The sequence below is a fragment of the Lactuca virosa genome, chromosome 6 (assembly GCF_052849685.1).
Source record: "Lactuca virosa cultivar CGN04683 chromosome 6, Lactuca_virosa_CGN04683_v6, whole genome shotgun sequence".
Lineage (NCBI taxonomy): Eukaryota > Viridiplantae > Streptophyta > Magnoliopsida > Asterales > Asteraceae > Lactuca > Lactuca virosa.
The window spans coordinates 61,030,443-61,036,073 of record NC_136431.1 but is presented as its reverse complement, the minus strand read 5'-3'; positions in this window follow the sequence as shown (position 1 = coordinate 61,036,073).

Sequence of the window (5,631 nt, the reverse complement as noted above, 5' to 3'; positions counted from 1 at the left end):
TTGACTTTAAAGGTAATTATGGGATTATGACAAATTAATCACATGTTGGTTATAGGCAGTTGAGGAGGAGAAGTGTGTGGGATAAATCTGATCTTAGTTCTCAGTTCAACATTCGAGATGTGAGTCTTCTCACCATACCAATGGGTCTACGACACCAAGGCCGACCCATTTTATGATATGTGGTACACTAGCTGTAGTATAGATATGTGGTATGATAGTTAGCTTTATGCTAAGTGGTATGCTAGTGATTATGTGATATTTGCATGGAAGACCCCGGGGGGAGCCCATGGCAGTTGGATATAAGACCATGTGGGGGAGCCCGTGACATTCCTAGGTAAAGACCATGGGGGGCCCATGGCATGATGGTGTAAGACCCTGGGAGGAGCCCACTGCCTCCTTGTATGTTTATGTATGAGTTATGTAGTATGATAGATACTTCTATGATATATGATATGCTAGTTGATTATTATGTTATTGCATGGAAGACCCCAGGGGGAGCCCGTGGCAGTTGGATAAAAGACCATGTGGGGGAGCCCGTGGCATTCCTAGGTAAAGACCATGGGGGGAGCCCATGACATGAAGGTATAAGATCCTGGGGGGAGCCCACGACATCCTTATATGTTAGTATGCATGGCTTATGTGATATGTGTAGCTTTTTATAGCTAATATGATATGTGTTATGTGGATTGTGTGTGGGGTATGCTCTGGGGGACTCACTAAGCATTAACTTACAGTTTGTGGATTTGTTTCAGGTACATGTGAACCCAAGGGCAAGGGCAAGGCTTGATGGCGTGACATGCACTCTCTCATGCATTTTCATGGGACACTCTGATATTTGGAAATAATGTTGTTATGGATATGAATTTGAAAACAATTGTATTGGTATTTCATGGTTTATAGAAAAGTGTTTTGACTATTTAAAAATGAAAAATTTCTTTGAAAAAAAATGGGTCGTTACAATCACATTCCATAGAAAGCGTACCAGCAAAAACATTAATTTTCGTTTTAGAAGTTTTCAGAAAAGGTATTCCCAAAATAATTGACTTTTTATCTGATACGTCTAAATCACCCATGTACAAAATATAAAAATCAGCGGGAAAAATAAGATCACCCTCTTGGACGAAAACATCCTCCAATACACCTTTTGGGTGTACTGTTGAGTGATCAGCCAACTGAATGAGTGTCCCGGTCTTTTACAAAGTTTCTAAATTTAATTTTTCAAAAACTGAGAAGAAAAGGACATTGACTAATGCACCAAGGTCAAGCATGGAATTTGAAAAAGTAAGGTTCCCCAATTTCCAAGGAACTAAGAAAATTCTTGGATCCTTGTACTTTGGAGGTAAACCCTTTTGCAAAATAGCAGATATATTTTCGCCAACTTTGATAGTTTCATTAATTTTAAATCTTTTCTTCGAAACACATAAATTTTTTAGAAACTTGGCATAACGAGGGATATGTTTAATTATTTCTAAAAGTGGGATATTTACCTCCACCTTACGAAATGTGTCCATAATATCCTCTTCCTCACGCTCGTTCTTCGTATTTCTCACTCTTGATGGGAATGTAGGCAAAGGCTTGTACTCCTTCATATTTGGCTTCACTAGTCGTGGAGCTTCTGTTTCTCTATCTTCTTTAGTTTCTTCTTCAACCAAAACTTCTTCATATTCTTCTTCTTCTTCTTCTTCTTCTTTCTGATTCAGATACGCTTGGGCCTTCATAACTTTTTCCACTTCTCAAGGAAATAGAACTCACATTGTACTTCAAATTATATTTAGAGTGCCCCAGTAACTTTCCTTGAGATTCCAGATGACCCACATAAGTGGCAAGTTGAGACATATGTTGTTCCAGATTCTTGATACTAGCTCTGGTTTCGTTCTGAAATGCTTGGGTGCTCGTGGAAAGACTCTTCACAATATCTTCTAAGGCCACACTGGAGCTACTGGGTTGCGGATGCACGTTCTGATTTTGAAAATCCGGGCTCTGAAAATTTTGCTGATTCGGATTTTGAAAGTTGGGCTGAAAATTCGGTTGCTGATAATTTTGCTGCTGATGGAATCCGAGTGGCATTTGTTACTGTTGTTTCTGCTGATAATTATTCTGATAGCCTATGACAGCTTTTACTGTAGTTGTATCCTCTTGCAATAACGGACACATATCTGTTAGATGTTCCGTCTTCAAGCAGATTCCACATGGTTTCTTTACAACTATTTTTTCCTTTGTTAAGAGCATAACAACTTTTGTCAGTTCTGAAATATGAGACTCTAGATGGACATTGTTGACTTTTTTTACTCCTCTTGGCTGATATGGATACCATTCGTCTTTGTTTCCGGAATGTTTTGACTCTATCGCCATCTTCTCAATTAGCTCTCGGATTTCAGTTGGTGTCATGTCGCCTAAGGAACCGCCACTGGAAGCATTTATCAAACGCCTTTCCATGGGTGTCAGACCCTCACAGAAACAGTTGTAGAGCTGATAATCTCTGATCCCATGTTATGGGCACCTAACTAGAAGCTTCTTGAACATCTCCTAGTAAGTGTGTAAAGCTTCTCTTTTTCCTTGTTTGATACCAAGGATTTCTCTTCTGAGACTGGAAACTTGCATTTATAGAAATACTTCTCTAAAAGCAACTTCGTGAGTTCTGTCCAAGTGAGATCGATCCGGATGGGAGCTCATACAACCATTCCCTTGCTGAATCTTGAATAGAAAAGGGAATGTCCTTAACTTTATATGATCTTCAGTAACAGCATGCGGCTTCATTCCTGAACAAACCACATGAAATTCCTAAAGGAATTAATGTGGGTCTTTGTTTTTTAGACCTCAGAATGTGGGAAGAAGATGCATCAGCATCGATTTAAGTTCGAAGTTATGGGCTTCTAGAAAAGTAATGCAAAGAGGTTGTTGATTGATCTCTTGGGTGGCCCACTCTCTGAGAGTCTTTTATGCTTCATCTTCTGCGTCATTCATGGCTGATTTTTCAGATCCTGAAGGTTCTGGTGTTTCATATTTTTTAGATTGGGTTTCAGAAGAATCTGTTTGCTTGGATTTAATTGAGGATGGTGGGGAGTAAGTTTTAAAAGGGCTATCAGAAGATGGAGATAGGGGTACTTTCGGAAAAATGGAAAAGTCTGATCTAGTTCGTTCCACAAGGGACTGCCTTATGGTGTGGTGATTTCTGCAGGTACTAAAGAGGATGAACCAAAGAAACCAGCTTACTGTTTTCTCTTTGCTGCTTCTTTCTTAAGTTTCCTTGCAGTTCTTTCAATTTATGGATTAAAAGTTAAGGTGTACATGTATGAAAGATTTTGGGCATAAAACTATTAGAAGCACCGTGTCCCTGGAAACGACGCCAATTTGTTAACACACTGTCGTAGGCTGTCACACCCCTGATCGAGGCGGCGGAACATACCGGGCTGTGTGACTAAGTTCATGGATCACCGATAAACTGAATATACAACACAAGTAAAACAATAAACAAAACAACATTTGTATTCCATCTTTAAGTTTACATACAGGGTTCTTACAAATAATAGTAATACATGAATTTCCATAACATATAGGCTTAACATAACAAAAACTAGAAATTTAAAGTGCCTGCAATCCATGATTTTCCCGATGTCTGAGTATGCTTGAAATCACTGATTTTCTGAGAATACATGTAGTTTGAAAGTCAACACAAGGTTGATGAGAGTTACAGGTTTTTTGCTAACCGTAGTAAAATACTTTTAAAAAGTCTAAAAAGTATTGTCTTTGTAAGTATAACCATACTTTACATAGTTTTGAAAACAAACCAAATCCATGGTTTGTAGGAAAATGAGAGTTTTTAGTTAATGTTTATAGTGAGTCCTATAACCGAGCTATGTGACTGAATGTACCCCCTACAACACTTCATTGGACGTTGTAGTAACAATTGTAGACACTTATCACCCACATCGATTGATCGGTCGAGGTTGTAACTAGATCTATACATATGTATCTCGCTCCGAAGATTAACGGTTATAGTAGTGTGGGTATGCTAAGTGTTTAGACTCAGCTAATGAATATAGTCTCACTAAAAAACCCTTAACCAAAGTATGTGAATAGCTCTCAATACAAACTTTATTGTGATTAAGTCATTAGGCATAATGAATTTCATTATATAAATTTTATAAAAGTCGAGTATGCTTGATAGGTATGTAAAAGTGTAATGTACTCGCTTTTATAAAGATGTATGTTTTAAAGTAATGAACATAGGTACATGTATAAACTTTATGTATTTAAACATATAAATATACATGAATAGTAATAGTTTGAATCCTTCAAATATTACAAAGTTTTATAACGTGCTTGTTATAATATATAATGTCACATGAAAATCATATATTTTTGTATCATGTAGCATTTGTTGTGTGGACTAGTTATTTCATGATAAAATAACCGTAATATGTATACGAACAATTTATACTAGTTTATTTGTAACGATATGTTACATTGTTAAATCACATTTTTATAAACTAGGATTATTGTATTTTCACATGAAAGGATACTTTATTTGTATAAGCGAAGTATATACGCACATGTATTCCACCCCGAAATAATTAAAATATTACAAAGGGGCCGTAAGCACTCACTTTAACGTGCGGTTATCGAGTTGTTTTGAGTATTGGATGCGAGAACCGGGACGTGTTGTTGTGAACACGACTCTTCGTGATTAATTTAGTTTCCTAGGAAATTTTAATATAAATTAATATTTGGAGGGTTGTTTGGTAATTTAACTAAAACATAGGACCCATTTATTAGTTAAAATGAATTAAGTGGTACTAAATTAGTTGATAATTTCCAAATGAGGGACTAAAAGTAACTTATTTACATTTTAAGTTTCAAGCTTGGACTTATTTCACAAATAAATCTCAAGATGGGGTTTAAATTATTTAAACAAAATGGAAGTTTAGTTAATTTGGACACATTTTGAAATAATTTTTGAGTGGGGGTAACTTCTGCACATATTTATTTGAAGTTTAAAGGGCTAGGACTTGTTTTAACAACTTTTCCGGGGAGCAGGCTGATAATTATTTTGGAACTGATGTTTAAAAGGTTTTGGACTCTTTTTGCAAAAAAAAATCGAGGGGGGGGGGGGGATTTGTATATAATAAAATGATGTTCGGAAGAGGAGGTGATAACCTCATGTTCTTCGTCCGCTCATGCATCACATGTCAAATAAAAAAATGATTTTGGTCTTTGTTTTGGCTATTATTTTTGAAGAACAACAAATGGGGAGGTGGAGAGGGACTTACGGTGGCATGATGAAGATCGAAAATCTTGGTGATCGACGACGGTGGGAGGTGGTAGTGGGGGTTTTTAGTGGTGATGGGACGAATCTGACATCCTCCTGCTGCCGGTTTCTGCTGCTTTCTGACGAAGACGAAGGGAGGGTGGAGGAAGCTCTCCACGGTGGTGCCACAGTAGGTAGTCTCGCGGGAAATGGATTTGGAAGGTGGTGGCAGTGAATTGCGGGTGGCGGCAGTAGGGATGAGATTTAGAACCAGAAAACCGGACCGGAACCAGAATCAGACCGAAATCGGAACCGTTAGAACCGGAATAAATAGAACCGGTTCCGGTTCTGGGTTTAAAATTTGGCATTATCCAGGTTTCGGG